Genomic DNA, 24,353 nt, shown 5'->3' on the forward strand with positions numbered 1-24,353 from the left:
ACTCTTCGAGCCGAGGAAATCGCCATTAAAAACAGAACTTTCCAAGATAACAACTTGATATCAATGGAATGAAGGGGTTCAAACGGAACCCCCTGTAAAATATTAAGAACTAAGTTCAAACTCCATGGTGGAGCAACAGTTTTAAACACAGGCTTGATCCTAGCTAAAGCCTGACAAAAAGCTTGAACGTCTGGAACTTCTGACAGACGTTTGTGTAAAAGAATGGACAGAGCTGAAATCTGTCCCTTTAAGGAACTAGCGGATAAACCCTTTTCTAAACCTTCTTGTAGAAAAGACAATATCCTCGGAATCCTAACCTTACTCCATGAGTAACTCTTGGATTCGCACCAATATAAGTATTTGCGCCATATCTTATGGTAAATCTTTCTGGTAACAGGCTTCCTAGCCTGTATTAAGGTATCAATAACTGACTCAGAAAAACCACGTTTTGATAAAATCAAGCGTTCAATTTCCAAGCAGTCAGCTTCAGAGAAATTAGATTTTGATGTTTGAAGGGACCCTGGATCAGAAGGTCCTGTTTCAGAGGTAGCGACCAAGGTGGACAGGATGACATGTCCACTAGATCTGCATACCAAGTCCTGCGTGGCCATGCAGGCGCTATTAGAATCACTGATGCTCTCTCCTGTTTGATTCTGGCAATCAATCGAGGAAGCATCGGGAAGGGTGGAAACACATAAGCCATCCCGAAGGTCCAAGGTGCTGTCAAAGCATCTATCAGAACCGCTCCCGGATCCCTGGATCTGGACCCGTAACGAGGAAGCTTGGCGTTCTGTCGAGACGCCATGAGATCTATCTCTGGTTTGCCCCAACGTCGAAGTATTTGGGCAAAGACCTCCGGATGAAGTTCCCACTCCCCCGGATGAAAAGTCTGACGACTTAAGAAATCCGCCTCCCAGTTCTCCACTCCCGGGATGTGGATAGCTGACAGGTGGCAAGAGTGAGACTCTGCCCAGCGAATTATCTTTGATACTTCCATCATTGCTAGGGAGCTTCTTGTCCCTCCCTGATGGTTGATGTAAGCTACAGTCGTGATGTTGTCCGACTGAAACCTGATGAACCCCCGAGTTGTTAACTGGGGCCAAGCCAGAAGGGCATTGAGAACTGCTCTCAATTCCAGAATGTTTATTGGTAGGAGACTCTCCTCCTGATTCCATTGTCCCTGAGCCTTCAGAGAATTCCAGACAGCGCCCCAACCTAGAAGGCTGGCGTCTGTTGTTACAATTGTCCAGTCCGGCCTGCTGAATGGCATCCCCCTGGACAGATGTGGCCGAGAAAGCCACCATAGAAGAGAATTTCTGGTCTCTTGATCCAGATTCAGAGTAGGGGACAAGTCTGAGTAATCCCCATTCCACTGACTTAGCATGCACAATTGCAGCGGTCTGAGATGTAGGCGTGCAAAGGGTACTATGTCCATTGCTGCTACCATTAAGCCGATCACCTCCATGCATTGAGCTACTGACGGGTGTTGAATGGAATGAAGGACACGGCATGCATTTTGAAGCTTTGTTAACCTGTCTTCTGTCAGGTAAATCTTCATTTCTACAGAATCTATAAGAGTCCCCAAGAAGGGAACTCTTGTGAGTGGAAAGAGAGAACTCTTCTTTTCGTTCACCTTCCATCCATGCGACCTTAGAAATGCCAGTACTAACTCTGTATGAGACTTGGCAGTTTGAAAGCTTGAAGCTTGTATCAGAATGTCGTCTAGGTACGGAGCTACCGCAATTCCTCGCGGTCTTAGTACCGCCAGAAGAGCACCCAGAACCTTTGTGAAGATTCTCGGAGCCATAGCCAATCCGAATGGAAGAGCTACAAACTGGTAATGCCTGTCTAGAAAGGCAAACCTTAGATACCGGTAATGATCTTTGTGAATCGGTATGTGAAGGTAAGCATCCTTTAAATCCACTGTGGTCATGTACTGACCCTTTTGGATCATGGGTAAAATTGTCCGAATAGTTTCCATTTTGAACGATGGAACTCTTAGGAATTTGTTTAGGATCTTTAAATCCAAGATTGGCCTGAAAGTTCCCTCTTTTTTGGGAACCACAAACAGATTTGAGTAAAACCCTTGTCCTTGTTCCGACCGCGGAACCGGATGGATCACTCCCATTAATAAAAGATCTTGTACGCAGCGTAGAAATGCCTCTTTCTTTATTTGGTTTGTTGACAACCTTGACAGATGAAATCTCCCTCTTGGGGGAGAGAATTTGAAGTCTAGAAGGTATCCCTGAGATATGATCTCTAACGCCCAGGGATCCTGGACATCTCTTGCCCAAGCCTGGGCGAAGAGAGAAAGTCTGCCCCCCACTAGATCCGTTCCCGGATCGGGGGCCCTCGATTCATGCTGTCTTAGGGGCAGCAGCAGGTTTCCTGGCCTGCTTGCCCTTGTTCCAGGACTGGTTAGGTCTCCAGCCTTGTCTGTAGTGAGCAACAGCTCCTTCCTGTTTTGGTGCAGAGGAAGTTGATGCTGCTCCTGCTTTGAAATTACGAAAGGAACGAAAATTAGACTGTCTAGCCTTAGGTTTGGCTCTGTCTTGAGGCAGGGCATGGCCTTTACCTCCTGTAATGTCAGCGATAATTTCTTTCAACCCGGGCCCGAATAAGGTCTGCCCTTTGAAAGGTATATTAAGCAATTTAGATTTAGAAGTAACATCAGCTGACCAGGATTTTAGCCACAGTGCTCTGCGTGCCTGAATGGCGAATCCGGAATTCTTAGCCGTAAGTTTAGTTAAATGTACTACGGCATCTGAAATAAATGAGTTAGCTAACTTAAGGGCTTTAAGCTTGTGTGTAATCTCATCTAATGGAGCTGATTCAAGTGTCTCTTCCAGAGACTCAAACCAAAATGCTGCTGTAGCCGTGACAGGCGCAATGCATGCAAGAGGTTGCAATATAAAACCTTGTTGAACAAACATTTTCTTAAGGTAACCCTCTAACTTTTTATCCATTGGATCTGAAAAGGCACAGCTATCCTCCACCGGGATAGTGGTACGCTTAGCTAAAGTAGAAACTGCTCCCTCCACCTTAGGGACCTTTGCCATAAGTCCCGTGTGGTGGCGTCTATTGGAAACATCTTTCTAAATATCGGAGGGGGTGAGAACGGCACACCGGGTCTATCCCACTCCTTAGTAACAATTTCAGTAAGTCTCTTAGGTATAGGAAAAACGTCAGTACTCGCCGGTACCGCAAAATATTTATCCAACCTACACATTTTCTCTGGTATTGCAACTGTGTTACAATCATTCAGAGCCGCTAACACCTCCCCTAGTAATACACGGAGGTTTTCCAGCTTAAATTTAAAATTTGAAATATCTGAATCCAGTTTGTTTGGATCAGAACCGTCACCCGCAGAATGAAGCTCTCCGTCCTCATGTTCTGCAAATTGTGACGCAGTGTCTGACATGGCCCTAATATTATCAGCGCACTCTGTTCTCACCCCAGAGTGATCACACTTACCTCTTAGTTCTGGTAATTTAGCCAAAACTTCAGTCATAACAGTAGCCATATCCTGTAATGTGATTTGTAATGGCCGCCCAGATGTACTCGGCGCTACAATATCACGCACCTCCCGAGCGGGAGATGCAGGTACTGACACGTGAGGCGAGTTAGTCGGCATAACTCTCCCCTCGTTGTTTGGTGAAATATGTTCAATTTGTACAGATTGACTTTTATTTAAAGTAGCATCAATACAGTTAGTACATAAATTTCTATTGGGCTCCACTTTGGCTTTAGCACATATAGCACAGATATCTTCCTCTGAATCAGACATGTTTAACACACTAGCAAATAAACTAGCAACTTGGAAATACTTTTCAAGTAATTTACTATAATATGAAAACGTACTGTGCCTATAAGAAGCACAGAAAAAGTTATGACAGTTGAAAATTAATAAACTGAAAAGTTATAGCATCAAATCTTTGTAAAAAACACAATTTTAGCAAAGGATTGCTCCCATTAGCAAAGGATAACTAACCCTGATAGCAGAAAAAAAAATAAAAAAAAAATACAGAAATAAACGTTTTTTTTATCACAGTCAACTACAATCTCACAGCTCTGCTGTGAGTGATTACCTCCCTCAAAACAAGTTTTGAAGACCCCTGAGTTCTGTAGAGATGAACCGGATCATGCAGGGAAGACAATAAACTTCTGACTGAATTTTTTGATGCGTAGCAAAAGCACCAAAAAAGGCCCCTCCCCCTCACACATAACAGTGAGAGAGATCAGTAAACTGTCATAAATTAAATAAAACGACTGCCAAGTGGAAAAAAATAGTGCCCAAAACATTTTTTCACCCAGTACCTCAGAAAATTAAACGATTTTACATGCCAGCAAAAAACGTTTAACATTAATAAATTGAGTGTTACTAAAAAGCCTGTTGCTAGTCCCTGCAAATTAGGCTAAAGTTTTATGCATACAGTATAATTCCAGTGAAGTGCCATTCCCCAGAATACTGAAGTGTAAAATATACATACATGACAGCCTGATACCAGTTGCTGCTACTGCATTTAAGGCTGAGTTTACATTATATCGGTATGGCAGAATTTTCTCATCAATTCCATTGTCAGAAAATAATAAGCTGCTACATACCTCTTTGCAGATTAATCTGCCCGCTGTCCCCTGATCTGAAGTTTACCTCTCCTCAGATGGCCGAGAAACAGCAATATGATCTTAACTACTCCGGCTAAAATCATAGAAAAACTCAGGTAGATTCTTCTTCAAATTCTACCAGAGAAGGAATAACACACTCCGGTGCTATTATAAAATAACAAACTTTTGATTGAAGGTATGAAACTAAGTATAATCACCACAGTCCTCTCACACATCCTATCTATTCGTTGGGTGCAAGAGAATGACTGGTAATGGCAGTTAGGGGAGGAGCTATATAGCAGCTCTGCTGGGTGAATCCTCTTGCACTTCCTGTTGGGGAGGAGTTAATATCCCATAAGTAATGGATGATCCGTGGACTGGATACACTTAACAAGAGAAAGTGACACATTGTTTAGACCAATAAAAGACCAATTTTATTAATTTTTACAAATTTGTTCAAAAAGTCAGTTAATTTAAAGGGACATTAAACCCCACATTTTTCTTTCATGATTCAGACAGAGAATACAATTTTAAACAACATTCCAATTTACCACTATTATCTAATTTGCTTCTTTCTTTAGATATCCTTTGTTGAAGAAATAGCAATGCACATGGGCAGCCAATCACATGAGGCGTCTATGTGAGGCCACCAATCAGCAGCTACTGAGCCTATCTAGATATGCTTTTCAGGAAATAAAATCAAGAGAATAAAGCAAATTAGATAATAGAAGTAAATTAGAAAGTTGTTTAAAATTGTATTCTCTATCTGAATCATGAAAGAAAAAATTTGGGTTTAATGTCCCTTTAAGTTTCCAGGTGTGCATATACTATAGGTTGATGATGATGAAGACAATAGTCACAAACCAATAATTAACCCTTTGGTGACAAGTATTACACCTTGCAACTTTGCCGTGCTGTTCCTTTATAAACTTTCTAACTAGGAGGTATATTACAGTCTTTTTAAAACTTAAATAAATAAGGACAATCAACGTACTTCAGTGATATTTTCCATTACTTGGACTTACAAAAACATACAAGTATACAACAGGAGTGAGTGCATCCTCAATGCAACAAAAGTGAGTACACTTGTAATCCCTGATACACCTGTAAGTATATGTAACAGGTGTTTTCACAGACTTTTTTCACTGACCTTCACAGAAAGAAATAAGTACAGTAGCCAATGGGAAAATGGAACATTATTAACATTTATATATTAATTTCCATATATAAGGTTCAGGAAATGGACTATATTAAATTCTTAGCTACTAAAACATTAGGTATTTCTTCCTTCCCCTTGATTAAAAAAAAAACAACACTTTTCACATTACTCTAGACTTTTGGGTTTTAAAGAGAGGAAGTATATGTTGACTGAGCCATTATACTAACAACGCTCTCAGACAATTGAAAACATACAATTTATAGTGACGCTAAAGAAAAAAATGAACTCTCATGATTCAGATAGAGTGTGCAATAAAAATACAACTTTACAACTTCCATTGTTTAATTGTGCACAGTCTTTTTATATGCACACTTTCTGAGGCACCAGCTCCTACTGAGCATGTGTAGGAGTTCCCAGTGTATATGTATAGGTGTCTGTGATTCGCTGATGGCTGTCACATGAAATATAAGAGGAGTTTAAAATTTGTCAGAAAGAATTCCACTTATTTATGTTTAAATCTTTTTATTAGCATATTTTTCAAACAAATTTTAACATATGACAAGTGGAAAGGAGATGTTTTACGTCTCAATTATTTCAGACTCTATTTGTTAGATAAACTCTGTTACATTGAGAATGAATTGTCCACTACAAATAAAGTATTGTACAATCTTTGTCTTCACAATATCTCCGGGTATTTAAAAGAGTCTCTTTCTTTATCCTATGAGAGGGGAAAGGGATCCTCTGCTCCTCGTTCTTGATAGAATAATCTTCATTTCCTTATTATCAAACAGGTATAGGTTAACCTTAGGCTATCCACTTTATCTATATCTGGTAAATTGAAGTAGTGTAGACAGCAACTATAGTCAACCCAAAATAGTCTTAATAAAACACATAAAACAGAATAAAAAAGAAAATTATTAAACAAAAGTTTTGAGATACCAAGCTTCTCCACATTGCTAGACCTAGCTAATGGAACCCTTTTTCTTTCCTCTTTGTCTAATCTATTTAAGTGTCTGCCTGTCCCTTTAAAATCCAGTAATACCATATCTTATTAAATGTGTCATTTTTATCCAGCATTTTAGCTGCTGATTCATACATTTTGTAGGTTAGAGAAATCTTATTGCTAGTTTCTGACCAAGTAGGTGTACTCACTTTCCAATATCTTGCTATCCAGGATCATACCACCGTACATAAAATGTTAATAAAGATATTGATATATTTATTGTATCTTCTTATTGGTTCATGTAGGAGAGGCTGGTAAGCAGATAACTGTATACGTTCATCTAGTAACTCGCTGAGTAAGAAGGATAACTTTTCCCATATGGACTTAACCTGCTCACATTCCCACCACATGTGGCAATATGAGCCTATGTCCCCACATCCTCTGTAGCATAATCTATTATTGGAAGAAGACATGTGTGAGGTCTTTAAAGGTGTTAAGTACCAACGAAATATGGTTTTAATGGTATTTTCCCTCAAGCTAGCGCTCAAGAGCCCTTTACAGGCTGAATTAACAATGTCATCCCATACCTTGTTATCTTTTATTATATTTAGGTATGTCTCCCACTTCAGGATGATATTAGATTTTGTTTTGCTAGATAGTGATTGTATTGTGGTATACAGTCTGGAGATGGTTTGTTTTGGTCTGCATGGAGATTTCAACATAAGTTCTAAAGATGTAGGTTCTAGCTTTTGTGTCATTTTTACATATTGCTGAATACTTGTGGTGAGTTTTAGGTATTGGTACCAATGTAATTTCAAGGGATTTATAATGGTCTGAATCTGAGTAAATGTCTTTTTCCTATTGATTAGTACATCCACCACTCTATATAACCCCTTATTTGTCCATTTATCAACTATATATTGGTTGTCTTTAGGGAATATATATCTTAGAGGTGTTGTTAACGAGTATTGTGGTATCAGGTCTTTATTTCTCTTGTTAAGTGTAGTCAGTCCACGGGTCATCCATTACTTATGGAATATATCTCTTCCTAACAGGAAGCTGCAAGAGGATCACCCAAGCAGAGCTGCTATATAGCTCCTCCCCTCACATGTCATATTCAGTCATTCTCTTGCAGCCTAACTAAAGATAGGTCGCTGTGAGAGGTCTGTGGTGTTTTTTAACTTAGTTTATTTCTACAATCAAAAGTTTGTTATTTTAAATGGCACCGGAGTGTGCTGTTTGTTCTCAGGCAGCATTAGAAGAAGAATCTGCCTGCGTTTTCTATGATCTTAGCAGACGTAACTAAGATCCACTGGCTGTTCTCATCTGAGGAGTGAGGTAACTTCAGAAAAGGGGAATAGCATGCAGGGCCCCCCTGCAAATGAGGTATGTGCAGTAAATTATTTTTCTGAGGAATGGAATTGACTGAGAAAATACTGCTGATACCAATGTAAAGTAAGTTCAGCCTTAAATGCAGTGATAGCGACTGGTATTAGGCTGATGAGTGTGTGTACACTGAATGTATTTTTCTAAGGAATGGAATTGACTCTGAAAATACTGTTAATACTGAAATAATGTATGAGCCTTAACTGCAGTAAAAGCGACTGGTAGCAGGCTTATTAATAACAATTCATAACTTTTCAAATGTATGTTTAAAACGTTTACTGGCATGTTAATCGTTTTTTGTGAGGTACTTGGTGATAAAACTTATTGGGGCATGATTTTTACCACATGGCCATCTTTGTTTTCTGCATAGAAACAGTTATCTGAGCTTCCCCACTGTTGTAATATGAGTGGGAGGGGCCTATTTTAGCGCTTTTTTGCGCAGTAAAAATTCAGTCACAATCTGTCTACTTCATCCTCCATGATCCAGATCGTCTCTAGAGAGCTCAGGGGTCTTCAAAATTCGTTTTGAGGGAGGTAATCAGTCAAAGCAGACCTGTGACAGTGTGTTTTGACTGTGATAAAAACGTTAATTATTAAATTGTTATCCGTTTTTGGGTATTAAGGGGTTAATCATCCATTTGCTGGTGGGTGCAATCCTTTGCTAACTTAATACATTTACTGTGAAAAATTGGTTGCTATAACTATTTTGGTTCATTGTTATTTCAACTGTGACAGCTTTTTGTGCTTCTTAAAGGCACAGTAGCGTTTTTTATATTGCTTGTAAATTTATTTAGAAAAGTATTTCCAAGCTTGCTAGTCTCATTGCTAGTCTGTTTAAACATGTCTGACACAGATGATTCTCTTTGTTCACTATGTTTAAAGGCAAATGTGGAGCCCAATAGAAATTTGTGTACTAATTGCATTGATGCTACTTTAAATAAAAGTCAATCTTTACATGTAAAGAAATTATCACCAGACAACGAGGGGGAAGTTATGCCGACTAACTCTCCTCACGTGTCAGTACCTTCGCCTCCCGCTCAGGAGGTGCGTGATCTTGTGGCGCCAAGTACATCAGGGAGGCCCTTACAAATCACTTTGCAAGACATGGCTACTGTTATGACAGAAGTATTATCTAAATTGCCAGAATTAAGACGCAAGCGCGATAGCTCTGGGTTAAGGACAGAGCGCGCGGATGAGGTGAGAGCCATGTCAGATACTGCGTCACAGTTTGCAGAACATGAAGACGGAGAGCTTCATTCTGTGGGTGATGGATCTGATCCAGGGAGACTGGATTCAGAGATTTCTAATTTTAAATTTAAGCTTGAGAACCTCCGCATATTGCTAGGGGAGGTATTAGCGGCTCTGAATGATTGTAACACGGTTGCATTTCCAGAAAAATTATGTAGGTTGGATAAATACTATGCGGTACCGGTGTGTACTGACGTGTTTCCTATACCTAAAAGGCTTACAGAGATTATTAGCAAGGAGTGGGATAGACCTGGTGTGCCTTTTTCCCCTCCTCCCATATTTAGGAAAATGTTTCCTATAGACGCCACCACACGAGACTTATGGCAGACGGTCCCTAAGGTGGAGGGAGCAGTTTCTACTTTAGCTAAGCGTACCACTATCCCGGTGGAGGATAGTTGTGCCTTTTCAGATCCAATGGATAAGAAATTAGAGGGTTACCTTAAGAAAATGTTTGTTCAACAAGGTTTTATCTTACAGCCCCTTGCATGCATTGCACCTGTCACTGCTGCGGCTGCATTCTGGTTTGAGTCTCTGGAAGAGGCCATTCGCACAGCTCCATTGGATGAAATTATGAACAAGCTTAAAGCACTTAAGCTAGCTAACGCATTTGTTTCTGATGCCGTCGTACATTTAACCAAACTTACGGCTAAGAACTCCGGATTCGCCATCCAAGCGCGCAGAGCACTATGGCTTAAATCCTAGTCAGCTGACGTGACTTCTAAATCTAAATTGCTTAATATTCCTTTCAAAGGGCAGACCTTATTCGGGCCCGGCTTGAAAGAAATTATAGCTGACATTACGGGAGGTAAGGGCCATGCTCTACCTCAGGACAGGGCCAAATCAAAGGCCAAACAGTCTAATTTTCATGCCTTTCGTAACTTCAAGGCAGGAGCAGCATCAACTTCCTCCGCTCCAAAACAGGAAGGAGCTGTTGCTCGTTACAGGCAGGGCTGGAAAGTTAACCAGTCCTGGAACAAGGGCAAGCAGGCCAAGAAACCTGCTGCTGCCCCCAAGACAGCATGAAGAGAGGGCCCCCTATCCGGAAACGGATCTAGTGGGGGGCAGACTTTCTCTCTTCGCCCAGGCTTGGGCAAGAGATGTCCAGGATCCCTGGGCGTTGGAGATCATATCTCAGGGATATCTCCTGGACTTCAAAAAAAGATTTCATCTTTCAAGGTTGTCAGCAAACCAAATAAAGAAAGAGGCGTTTCTACGCTGTGTACAAGACCTCTTACTAATGGGGGTGATCCACCCAGTTCCGCGGACGGAACACGGGCAAGGATTCTATTCAAATCTATTTGTGGTTCCCAAGAAAGAGGGAACCTTCAGACCAATCTTGGACTTAAAAATCCTAAACAAATTTCTAAGAGTTCCATCATTCAAAATGGAAACTATTCGAACCATCCTTCCCATGATCCAAGAGGGTCAGTACATGACCACAGTGGACTTAAAGGATGCCTACCTTCACATACCGATTCACAAGGATCATTATTGGTACCTAAGATTTGCTTTCCTAGACAGGCATTACCAGTTTGTAGCTCTTCCCTTCGGATTAGCTACGGCTCCAAGAATCTTTACAAAAGTTCTGGGCTCACTTCTGGCGGTACTAAGACCGCGAGGCATAGCGGTGACTCCGTACCTAGACGACATTCTGATACAAGCGTCAAGTTTTCAAACTGCCAAGTCTCATACAGAGATAGTTCTGGCATTTCTGAGGTCGCATGGGTGGAAGGTGAACGTGGAAAAGAGTTCTCTATTACCACTTACAAGGGTTCCCTTTCTAGGGACTCTTATAGATTCTGTAGAGATGAAAATGTACCTGACAGAGGCCAGGTTATCAAAACTTCTAAATGCTTGCCGTGTCCTTCATTCCATTCCACACCCATCAGTAGCTCAGTGCATGGAAGTAATCGGCTTAATGGTAGCGGCAATGGACATAGTACCATTTGCTCGCCTGCATCTCAGACCGCTGCAATTGTGCATGCTAAGTCAGTGGAACGGGGATTACTCAGATTTGTCCCTCCTACTAAATCTGGATCAAGAGACCAGAGATTCTCTTCTATGGTGGCTTTCTCTGCCACATCTGTCCAAGGGGATGACCTTTCGCAGACCAGATTGGACGATTGTAACAACAGACGCCAGCCTTCTAGGCTGGGGCGCAGTCTGGAACTCCCTGAAGGCTCAGGGATTATGGACTCAGGAGGAGAAACTCCTCCCAATAAATATTCTGGAATTAAGAGCAATATTCAATGCTCTCCTAGCTTGGCCTCAGTTAGCAACTCTGAGGTTCATCAGATTTCAGTCGGACAACATCACGACTGTGGCTTACATCAACCATCAAGGGGGAACCAGAAGTTCCCTAGCGATGTTGGAAGTCTCAAAGATAATTCGCTGGGCAGAGTTTCACTCTTGCCACCTGTCAGCGATTTACATCCCAGGCGTGGAGAACTGGGAGGCGGATTTTCTAAGTCGCCAGACTTTTCATCCGGGGGAGTGGGAACTTCATCCGGAGGTCTTTGCTCAACTGATTCATCGTTGGGGCAAACCAGATCTGGATCTCATGGCGTCTCTCGCCAGAATGCCAAGCTTCCTTGTTACGGATCCAGGTCCAGGGACCCGGGAGCGGTGCTGATAGATGCTCTGACAGCCCCTTGGGTCTTCAACATGGCTTATGTGTTTCCACCATTCCCGATGCTTCCTCGTTTGATTGCCAAGATCAAACAGGAGAGAGCTTCAGTGATTCTGATAGCGCCTGCGTGGCCACGCAGGACCTGGTATGCAGACCTAGTGGACATGTCATCCTGTCCACCGTGGTCTGTGCCTCTGAGACAGGACCTTCTAATTCAGGGTCCTTTCAACCATCCAAATCTAATTTCTCTGAGGCTGACTGCATGGAGATTGAACGCTTGATTCTATCAAAGCGTGGCTTCTCGGAGTCAGTTATTGATACCTTAATACAGGCTAGGAAGCCTATTACCAGAAAAATTTACCATAAGATATGGCGTAAATATTTATATTGGTGCAAATCCAAGAGTTACTCATGGAGTAAGGTTAGGATTCCTAGGATATTGTCCTTTCTACAAGAGGGTTTAGAAAAGGGCTTATCTGCTAGTTCGTTAAAGGGACAGATTTCTGCTCTGTCTATTCTTCTACACAAACGTCTGGCTGAAGTTCCAGACGTTCAGGCTTTTTGTCAGGCTTTAGCTAGGATTAAGCCTGTGTTTAAGACTGTTGCTCCGCCGTGGAGCTTAAACTTAGTTCTTAACGTTCTTCAAGGCGTTCCATTTGAACCCCTTCATTCCATTGATATCAAGCTGTTATCCTGGAAGGTTCTGTTTTTGATGGCTATTTCCTCGGCTCGAAGAGTCTCTGAGTTATCTGCCTTACATTGTGATTCTCCTTATCTGATTTTTCATTCAGACAAGGTAGTTCTGCGTACTAAACCTGGGTTCTTACCTAAGGTAGTTACTAACAGGAATATCAATCAAGAGATTGTTGTTCCATCACTGTGTCCTAACCCTTCTTCAAAGAAGGAACGACTTTTGCATAATCTGGACGTAGTCCATGCCCTGAAGTTCTATTTGCAGGAAATTAAAGATTTTCGTCAAACTTCTTCCCTGTTTGTCGTTTACTCTGGACAGAGAAGAGGTCAAAAGGCTTCGGCTACCTCTCTCTCTTTTTGGCTTCGTAGCATAATACGTTTAGCCTATGAGACTGCTGGACAGCAGCCTCCTGAAAGGATTACAGCTCATTCTACTAGAGCTGTGGCTTCCACCTGGGCCTTTAAAAATGAGGCCTCTGTTGAACAGATTTGCAAGGCTGCGACTTGGTCTTCGCTTCACACCTTTTCAAAATTTTACAAATTTTACACTTTTGCTTCTTCAGAGGCTATTTTTGGGAGAAAGGTACTTCAGGCAGTGGTTCCTTCTGTTTAATGTTCCTGCCTTGTCCCTCCCTTCATCCGTGTACTTTAGCTTTGGTATTGGTATTCCATAAGTAATGGATGACCCGTGGACTGACTACACTTAACAAGAGAAAACATAATTTATACTTACCTGATAAATTTATTTCTCTTGTAGTGTAGTCAGTCCACGGCCCATCCTGTCTTTAAGGCAGATCTAAATTTTAATTAAACTCCAGTCACCACTGCACCCTATGGTTTCTCCTTTCTCGTCTGCTTTGGTCAAATGACTGAATATGACATGTGAGGGGAGGAGCTATATAGCAGCTCTGCTTGGGTGATCCTCTTGCAGCTTCCTGTTAGGAAGAGATATATTCCATAAGTAATGGATGACCCGTGGACTGACTACACTGCAAGAGAAATAAATTTATCAGGTAAGCATAAATTATGTTTTTTAGTCACAGAAGACCATGTACGTTTGGTCAATTCTAAGACAGGGGATTTATAATGTTTGTTGACTATTTCCTTGTGTAATCCCTCCCACAACATCTCATCTGAGTGAGAAGAACCATAGAACCTGGCCTCCAGCTTTGTCCAAATTACTTCTTCTTTCTCCCTAGTAATACCATTTGTGCAAGTCTTGCTGCTTTATAATACTCAATCAGGTTAGGGGCTCCTACCCCCCTAGGCTTTTGTGTCTTGTAATTATAGAGATAGGTATTCTTGCCATTAGTTTCCCTCTAATGAATGTCACCAATTCTTTTTGCAAAGTGTCTAGTGCATGTTCTGGAACTTTGATGGGAAGAGCCCTAAACAGGTATAGTAAGCGTGGTAATATATTAATTTTGACTGCTGATAGTCTGCCTAACCATGAAAATGTAAATCTTTCCTAATTTCCTTGTAGATGGGTAAGTAGTTATATTTGTAAAGTTAAATCGTGTTGCAAGATGTATTCCAAGGTATTTAAGTGAATTTTTAGCCCATTTTAGGTCAAGATTTGTTTCTATCACTTTCCTAGTATGCAGTGACAGGGATAGTGGTAGTGCTTCACATTTTCATGGTTAACCTTATAACCGGAGATATCAGAAAATTGGGTCAGTAAATTATATAGGTTAGGCAATTAAATTAAGGGTTTAGTCAGTGTTAATAGGATATCAGCGAATAATGTCAATTTGTAATCCTGGTCTATTATTGTTGCCCCAGTAATGTCTGGGCAGGCTCTAATTCTGGCCGCCAGGGGTTCGATGCATAGGGCAAAAATTAAGGGGGAAAGGGGACACCCCTGCCTGGTTCCATTCAGTATGGAAAGCACAGTAGTATAAAGCACAGTAGTATCCAGCACAGGAACCCAGGAAGCAGGAGACCAGTGCAAGTAACTGCCAACTTGCTAGCAATGATATAGAAAACAGACAAGGTGGTCTCCTTGCAAAAAATTCCTTATTTTATTGTGTACAAAAGGAACAGGAACAAACAAAGTCACGACGTTTCGGGGGCCGTGCCCCTTAATCATGTGATAGTATCACTCATTACACACCTGTGTTTTATAGGCAAATACCTGGGAGTTTTAACCCTTACATTCTCAGAACTGCACATAATGTGTATATAGCGCCATCTTGTGTCACAATAGGTGTGAATGAAAAAATTAAAAACAACTGTTGAGAGGCCTCAAGAAACTATGATATGCTCAAATACATATACTTAATATCAAAATTGACAATATATATTATAATAATGTAGACAATATTAACCCCAGTGGATTAGCCTAAATAGATAGGTTTTATAGATTAAATAAACAGAGGCTTATTATTGCTAAAAATAAATGAACAACAGTGTACAATAAGCAGTATACTTATATAGCTTCAAACTCAGCAACTTCAAACTTCCACACAAAGAATCAGGGGAAACAGTGGTCATAGAGATCTAAGATACAAAATACAAAAGCAACAATTAAGTTACATAGAATGATGAACAATAATAATTAACAAATTACAAAACCAAAAAATATAACTTTAAATAGTAACTTAATAGAAAGGAGTCCAATCAGTAAAAAGGAGTCCAATCAATCTCTCTATTCATGCCCTTAGGCTCCAGGGTATCGAGCTTAAAGATCCAAAATGTTTCACGCTGTTTGAGCAATAGCTCCCTGTTACCCCCACGCCTAGGGGTACGGATTTGCTTGATAACCTGGAACCTTAATTCGTTGACCTGATGACCTGCAGATAGAAAATGGTGGGCTACAGGGGCAGATTGTACCTTACATCTAATGTTGTCCATTCAGTATGGGAAAGTTTGGATTTGTATCCTGCCACCGAAACCTGAGCTGAAGGCAACGAATATATACTTTTTATTGCTTTAGCAAATGATCCTTCAAAGTCCATACAAGCCAAAACCACCATCTTATGGTCCCAGTCTATCCTATCGAATGCCTTCTCCGCATCCAGTGAAAGAAGCATAGAAGGCACTCGTGTCGCACCCAAGTAATATATTATATATATCATTCGTCTGATATTATCTGGGGCCTCCCTATCTTTAATGAAACCCACCTGATGTGGGTGTATCAGCAAGTGGAGTATAGGTTTTAGTCTGTTGGCCAGGATTTTTGTTAAAGTCTTTAGGTCTTGAAATGGGGCGATAATTGGGGCACAATTTGGAGTCTTTCCCTGGTTTTGGAATCGCCACTATTTTTGCTTGAAGTAATTCAGGGGGGATTGTTTGGCCATCTAAGATATAATTGCAAAATTATGTGATATGGGGTATTAGTATCTCTTTAAAGGTTTTGTAGTATTCACTGGCAAAGCCATCTGGGCCCGCCGCCTTACCCTTTTTGAGATCTTTGATAACTGCCCGGACTTCTAAATTTGTTTTTGGGGCATTAAAGTGAAAGTCAATCCTAGCATTTTACAAACGCTAGGATTGACTATTGAAACAAATAAAGGGGACTTTCATTCATGAAGTATCCACGGCTAAAATTTTTTTTGGCTAAGACGTGAAATTTTCACCTTTTAGCCAATAGCTGTGCAGTAAATCCGGCTTGGCACTCATGGAAGCCGGATTTACTGCATGGCTATTGGCTAAGAGGTGAAAACGTCACCTCTTAGGCAAAAAAATGGAGCTTTCTACATGAAGTATTTTATACTGCATGAATGAAAGTTCCCTTTATTTATTCCAATAGTCAATCCTAGCGTTTGTAAAACACTAGGGTTGACTTTCACTTTAAGGGTTTCTCTATCTTCTTCAGAGATGGGTTTTTAAATTGGCTTCTTGAAGGAAAGCTTTAGTTTTTTTGTTTTTTGTCTTTGTTTTTTTCCCCCAACAAGCTTTATTGATAAAAGAAAAACAAATACAATATAAATGATCCAAAGACAAGGAGGTTTTGGATACAGTCTAAGGTGGTGAAGTTACACATAGACTAATTGGCTCAGTGTCTTTTCGAGAGATAAACTTCAATAAACTTGCAGTCTTTTTTCTTTTTTTTCCCCAAAACAAATTAACTATATAGGTTAACACTAAAACTTTGTTACGTATCTGAGTTAACAGTATCACTAGGTCAAAATGTAAATTATTAGCTTGATAAACAAAATAAAAACAAAAAATTATCAAAGAACTGTGTGAGGTACATTTGTGATGGGTAACATAACAGGTGTAGAATGTGTGTTCGTGGAGTGAATATGAGCCTCCCAGTAGAGAGTCATAGCGCAATAGAAATCTATCCTATTAGTTTGTTGGTAGTGGTTTCTCTCCAGGGACAATAGAGATGTTACATTCTGTCTCCATCTTTTTATTGTGGGGATCGACTGTTTTTTCCATAGTCTTGGGATCAGGCAGTGGTATAGGCTGCCGATCTGTTTGCATGCTCTCCAACACAAAGGGTCCGATTGTTTATAGATTTTGGCTAATCTGCTTGGGTTAAGATACCAACGGCTTAATATTTTCATGTTGGTCTCAGTTATACTCATTGAGGAAGCTGATTTACCCATTTGTTTAAAAATAGTGTTCCAAGTCTCAGGCGGGATGTTGAAGCCAAGTTCTGCTTCACAAGCCTTAGTGTAGGAGGGAAGTTGTCTGGAGTGTATGTCAATTAATGTTTTATATATTGCTGAAAGTGTTCCTCTCGTGGGATTGGTAAACCAATATAGGTTTTCAAAAGGGTATAGGCTTCTGACAAAGTTATGTTTGTCCTTGTTTTGTGTGATAAAATGAGATAATTGGAAGTATTCAAACCATCTATGGAAGTATAAGATGTTCCTGTCAGCTATTGCTGCCTTTGGCAGCAGTGTCCCATGTTCTAGCACCAAATGACAGGGACAGGGTAAGTATGTGGATACGTTGTATGCCCTTTCCGGCAGTGAGTTTTGATGCGAGGGAAGCTCTTTGTTATGTAGTAGAGGAGTGAGTGGCGAAGGAATCGTTGAGATACCTTTCTGAGCTCCAATTAGTGTTGGACTCCAAGCCCTCCTCTATCACGACTTCTATATAGCGTGGGTTTAGCTATCCTGAACTTTTTGTGTGCCCAGATGAATGTGTTGGGCAGCTTTTGTGCTGAGTGTATATAATGGGGGGGTAGTTGAATTGGCAATGTCTGGAATAGATACAAAAAGCGGGGGAGTACATTCATTTTATAGGCTTGAATCCTACTCAGCCAAGAGAGATGTTTATTTTGCCAAGTATTCAGGTCTGTTTGGGTAGATTGAAGGAGTTTTTGATAGTTCATTGTAAACAGCGCTCCTGGAGACTTAGCAATTTGTATCCCTAAATATTTCAGTGAGAAGTGTTGTTGGGTGAACTGGTATAACGATTTTATCTGATGGCTAACCTGATCAGAGAGTTCAACTCCCATAAACTCTGATTTAGATATGTTAACTTTAAAGTTGGACAGGGCACTGTAGGTTTCTATTTCTTGCATCAATGTGGGAATAGACGATTGTGGGTGAGTCAGGGAGAAGAGAACATCATCAGCATAAAGTGTCGTTTTATATTGTGTGTCTGCTACTTGTATCCCATGGATCCCTTTGTTTAGTCTAACATTAACCGCTAGGACTTCCATGGCCATAACTAACAGTAGGGGTGAGAGAGGGCAGCCTTGTCTTGTTCCATTGAAGATATGGAAGGGATCTGATAGGGAATTGTTTAATCTAATTCGGGCCTTTGGAGCGTTATAAAGGGCAAATATCTTATCTATGAGCTTTCTGCAAAGGTCAAATTGAGTAAGGTGGTTTTAAGGAATAGCCAATCCAGCCTTCTCTGCATCTGTTGCTAAAAATCTGGAAGGAATGTTGTGAGTTTGGGAGTATTCTAGCAGGTTTAAAACCTTGATAGTGTTATCCCGCGCTTCTCTAAGGGGTACAAAACCTACTTGATTGGGGTGTATAAGTTGGGGTAGAAACCTATTGAGTCTGGAAGCTATGATTTTTGCATAGAGTTTAATGTCCACATTCAATAGTGAAATGGGACGAAAGTTGGCTGGGGAATCTGGTTGCTTTCCAGGTTTTGGGATGACTGAAATGTGGGCTTCTAGAATAAAAGGAGGGACGGGGTTTTGTTGGTCTGTTCTGCTAAATATTGAGCATAAATGGGGTAATAAAATTGAAGCAAATTTGGACTGTAAAGCCATCTGGGCTTGGGCTCTTTCTAGTGGGCATTTGTTTGAGGGCCAGTAAGATTTCTGCTGTGGTAATTGGGGCTTCTAGCTCTTCTGCTTGGGTCTCCGTCAAGTGTGGTAAAGGGGTTTTTGACAGATAATTTTTGACGTCCCCGTTTAGGTCTTTAAAGGAGTTATCTTCTTTTAATCTGTAGAGTTTAGTGTAGTATGATAGAAATTGAGAAAGAATTTCTGACGTGGTGTTCACTTTTTTGTTTGCGGGCGACTTTAGTTCATGGACAAAGGTTTTCAGTTTCTTAAGTTTGAGGGCATGAGCTAAAAATTTCCCTGCTCGGTTGCTTTCAAAATAGAACTTTTGCTTTGTCTTTAATGCTAGAGTGTTGGCTTCCTGTATTAACAGCTCCTGAACCAAATTCCTGGCTTTTTCTAATTCAGTGAAGATTTGGGGGTCCAGAGGGTTTTGTTTATGTGTATATCCTAGCTTAGACAATGATTCTGTCAATTGCTGGAAGTGTAGTCTGGCCTTTTTTTTAACATGTGCCTGTCTTTTGATAAGCTCACCCCTGATGTAGCACTTATGGGCTTCCCATACCAAAAAGGGATCTGTTTCCGGGAGAGAATTGAACTTAAAATATTCTTGGAGAAGTTTTTCTAATTGAGTCTTAAAGTCAGGGGCATTTAGTAAATTATCTTCTAATCTCCAGAGGAAAGTGATTTTTGGTGCAGACGGCCAATCGAGTTGTGAAAGTACTGCAGAATGGTCTGACCAGACCGTGTGTGACATTTTATAAGATATAATATTGGTCAATCCCTTTTGATTTGTTAGTAAATAGTCAATTCTGCTATAAGATCGATGTGGAGATGAAAAAAAAGTGTAGTCCCTTTGAATGGGATGTTTGAATCTCCAGATATCAAACAAAGTCTGGTCTCGCATTATTTTCTATAACTGTTTTACTGTGCTCTTGGACGTAGATGGGTTAGGGTTTGTAGCATCTATATTCGGTTGGATAGGTATGTTAAAATCTCCCTCCATATATAGGCTTTTGAATGATCTAGAATTTGGGTTAATATTTTTAAAAAAGGTAAGTTGTTTTGTATTTGGGGCGTATAGCTTTACCAGCATCACCAGGGTGCCATATAGCAAACCAAATACGCACAGAAACCTGCCTTCAGTGTCCGTATTGGTTTGTATATGAGTAAAGGGTATGCGCCTATGTATAAGGATGCTTACCCCATTTCGTTTTTGATAAAATGAGCTGTGAAAATGTTGTGTGTAGTGATCTCCTAGATACTTAGGCTCTCTAGACTTCTGAAAATGAGTTTCCTGCAGGAAGAGGATGTCGCCTTTTTTTCCTGTGTAGGTCTGTAAGTGCAATGGAGCGTTTCTGTGGTGAGTTTAAACCCTTGGTATTCTGGGTTAGTAGTGTAATAATTTTGCCTTTAGGTGCCATTTTTCTTGTGTTGGAATAGATTTAAAGAAAACTGCATGTTCACCTGTGTACCAATATGATGTGTTGTGTGTTAGTTTTTAAGTTTAGTGTTCGGGAGGGTGTTACCTTCTTCCCGTCATACAAAGTCCCATAGAAGTCTGCAAACGCATTTACTATCTGTTGAGGATGGGTGGTTAAGATGCCGTTAGGAAGAAAAATGGATGGGATGCTTAAGGCCTTGTTACGTTCTCTTAATTTATGTGCTAGGTATCTATCCGGTTTATTTGCAAAGATGTAGTATTGTGTCTTTAATTTTTGTATAGCTCTTATGGATTGGGCATTCAATAGAGCCGCTAAGGAAGTTCTTTTAGTTTCTAAGGTTGCAAGGACACTAGGTCTCTGGGTATGTTTATGCTGAGTTTCTAATTTCTCTAATTCTAGATGAAGTTGAGCTATGTGGGATTTGTGTTTAATTTGAAACGCTTTGCTCTGGATTAACATTCCCCTAATGTATACTTTATGTGCGGCCCATGGAAAAATTGGATTGGAGGTAGAATCTCTATTAGTATTCCAGAATTCATTCAATGATTTAGTGACATTGTTTAATCTGAACACATCTTTTAGATATGAAGGGTCAAAAGTCCACGTTCTGGTCCTCTGTTTGTCTATTACTCCATCCAAGTGCATATAAAGGATGGAGTGGTCCGACCATACACATGTATGGATTGATGAGGATTTGGCTTATATAACTATAGTCTAGTCTAGTGTAGCTTTTATGGGCAGCTGAATAAAAGGTTGTGTCCGTGGTGTTGCCGTTAAGGGTAAACCATGTATCAGTGAGTGTGTGAGGACTAGGAGATCTTGTATGTTATTTACCAATCTATTGTGTCTATGTGCTTTAGAACTAAGCTTGCATTACTTTTTTTAGTCATAGTTATATTTAAGTCCCCTGTTAGGATGATTTTGTATTGAGACCAGTCAGTCAGTAGGTTTGAAATGGTTCTAAAAAATATATGTTGGTTTTCATTTGGTGCATATATTGCATAGAATGATAGCTGACTCAGAAATTTGTCCTTTGACTATCAAATATTTACCTTCCTCATCAGCTATTGTCTTCACCCAGCCGGGCCGAAGTCCTCCAAGAAGCCGGGCACAAGTGATCCTCCAGACGGCCAGAAGTCTTCATCCGATCCGGGTGGAAGAGGTCCTTCAGAGGGGCAGAAGTCTTCATCCAGGCGGCATCTTCCATCTTCATCCTTCCGGCGCGGAGCGGGTCCATCTTCAATCCAGCCGACGTGGAGCATCCTCTTCCAGCAAAGTCCACCAGACGAATGAAGGTTCCTTTAAATGACGTCATCCAAGATGGTGTCCCTTGAATTCCGATTGGCTATAGGATTCTATCAGCCAATCGGAAATTAAGGTAAGAAAAATCCTATTTTACCTACCTTAATTCCGATTGGCTGATAGAATCCTATCAGCCAATCGGAATTCAAGGGACGCCATCTTGGATGACGTCATTTAAAGGAACCTTCATTCGTCGGGAGTCGTCGGAAGAAGAGGATGCTCTGCGTCGGCTGGCTTCAAGATGGACCCGCTCCACTCCGGATGGATGAAGATAGAAGATGCCGGCTGGATGAAAACTTCTGCCCGTCTGGATGTTCTCTTCTGCCCGGATCAGATGAAGACTTCTGCCCACTTGTGCCCGGCTGGGTGAAGACGTCTCAAGGTAGGGTGATCTTCAAGGGGTTAGTGTTAGGTTTTATTAAGGGGGTATTGGGTGGGTTTTAGAGTAGGGTTGGGTGTGTGCGTGGTGGGTTTTAATGCTGGGGGGTATTGTATTTTTTTTTACAGGTAAAAGAGCTGATTACTTTGGGGCAATGCCCTGCAAAAGGCCCTTTTAAGGGCTATTTGTAATTTAGTATAGGGTAGAGAATTTTATTATTTTGGGGGCCTTTTTTATTTTATTAGGGGGATTAGAGTAGGTGTAATTAGTTTAAAATTCTTGTAATTATTTTTTTATTTTCTGTAATTTAGAGGGTTTTTTTTCGTAATTTAATTTAATTGTATTTAATTGTAGTTAGTTTAGGGAATTAATTTAATTATAGTGTAGTGTTAGGTGTAATTGTAACTTAGGTTAGGGTTTATTTGACAGGTAAATATGTACTTATTTTAACTAGGTAGCTATTAAATAATTAATAACTATTTAATAACTATTCTACCTAGTTAAAATAAATACAAACTTGCCTGTAAAATAAAAAATAAACCCTGAGATAGCTACAATGTAACTATTAGTTATATTGTAGCTATCTTAGGGTTCATTTTATAGGTAAGTATTTAGTTTTAAATAGGAATAATTTATTTAATTGTAGTAATTTTATTTAGATTATTTTAAATTATATTTAAATTAGGGGGGTGTTAGGGTTAGGATTAGATTTAGGTTTAGGGGTTAATATATTTTTCTCCAACATAGGTGTGTCCGGTCCACGGCGTCATCCTTACTTGTGGGATATTCTCTTCCCCAACAGGAAATGGCAAAGAGCCCAGCAAAGCTGGTCACATGATCCCTCCCAGGCTCCGCCTACCCCAGTCATTCTCTTTGCCGTTGTACAGGCAACATCTCCACGGAGATGGCTTAGAGTTTTTTAGTGTTTAACTGTAGTTTTTATTATTCAATCAAGAGTTTGTTATTTTGAAATAGTGCTGGTATGTACTATTTACTCAGAAACAGAAAAGAGATGAAGATTTCTGTTTGTATGAGGAAAATGATTTTAGCAACCGTAACTAAAATCCATGGCTGTTCCACACAGGACTGTTGAGAGCAATTAACTTCAGTTGGGGGAACAGTGTGCAGTCTCTTGCTGCTTGAGGTATGACACATTCTAACAAGACGATGTAATGCTGGAAGCTGTCATTTTCCCTATGGGATCCGGTAAGCCATGTTTATTACGATCGTAAATAAGGGCTTCACAAGGGCTTATTAAGACTGTAGACTTTTTCTGGGCTAAATCGATTCATTATTAACACATATTTAGCCTTGAGGAATCATTTTATCTGGGTATTTTGATATAATAATATCGGCAGGCACTGTATTAGACACCTTATTCCTTAGGGGCTTTCCCAAAGCATAAGCAGAGCCTCATTTTCGCGCCGGTGTGGCGCACTTGTTTTTGAGAGGCATGGCATGCAGTCGCATGTGAGAGGAGCTCTGATACTTAGAAAAGACTTTCTGAAGGCGTCATTTGGTATCGTATTCCCCTTTGGGCTTGGTTGGGTCTCAGCAAAGCAGATACCAGGGACTGTAAAGGGGTTAAAGTTTAAAACGGCTCCGGTTCCGTTATTTTAAGGGTTAAAGCTTCCAAATTTGGTGTGCAATACTTTTAAGGCTTTAAGACACTGTGGTGAAAATTTGATAAATTTTGAACAATTCCTTCATGTTTTTTCGCAATTGCAGTAATAAAGTGTGTTCAGTTTAAAATTTAAAGTGACAGTAACGGTTTTATTTTAAAACGTTTTTGTACTTTGTTATCAAGTTTATGCCTGTTTAACATGTCTGAACTACCAGATAGACTGTGTTCTGAATGTGGGGAAGCCAGAATTCCTATTCATTTAAATAAATGTGATTTATGTGATAATGACAATGATGCCCAAGATGATTCCTCAAGTGAGGGGAGTAAGCATGGTACTGCATCATTCCCTCCTTCGTCTACACGAGTCTTGCCCACTCAGGAGGCCCCTAGTACATCTAGCGCGCCAATACTCCTTACTATGCAACAATTAACGGCTGTAATGGATAATTCTGTCAAAAACATTTTAGCCAAAATAAACACTTGTCAGCGTAAGCGCGGCTGCTCTGTTTTAGATACTGAAGAGCATGACGACGCTGATATTAATATCTCTGAAGGGCCCCTAACCCAGTCTGATGGGGCCAGGGAGGTTTTGTCTGAGGGAGAAATTACTGATTCAGGGAACATTTCTCAACAGGCTGAACCTGATGTGATTGCATTTAAATTTAAGTTGGAACATCTCCGCATTCTGCTTAAGGAGGTATTATCCACTCTGGATGATTGTGACAAGTTGGTCAT

The 24,353-nt window shown here is 40.4% G+C and overlaps 1 protein-coding gene across 2 annotated transcripts in view; it reads left to right on the top strand.

Moving 5' to 3' along the window:
• RAB17 (RAB17, member RAS oncogene family) overlaps window positions 1–24,353 on the top strand; it is a 269,538-nt gene that overhangs the window by 219,270 nt on the left and 25,915 nt on the right. The window lies entirely within an intron of this gene.

The sequence above is a fragment of the Bombina bombina genome, chromosome 1 (assembly GCF_027579735.1).
Source record: "Bombina bombina isolate aBomBom1 chromosome 1, aBomBom1.pri, whole genome shotgun sequence".
NCBI classification, from domain to species: domain Eukaryota; kingdom Metazoa; phylum Chordata; class Amphibia; order Anura; family Bombinatoridae; genus Bombina; species Bombina bombina.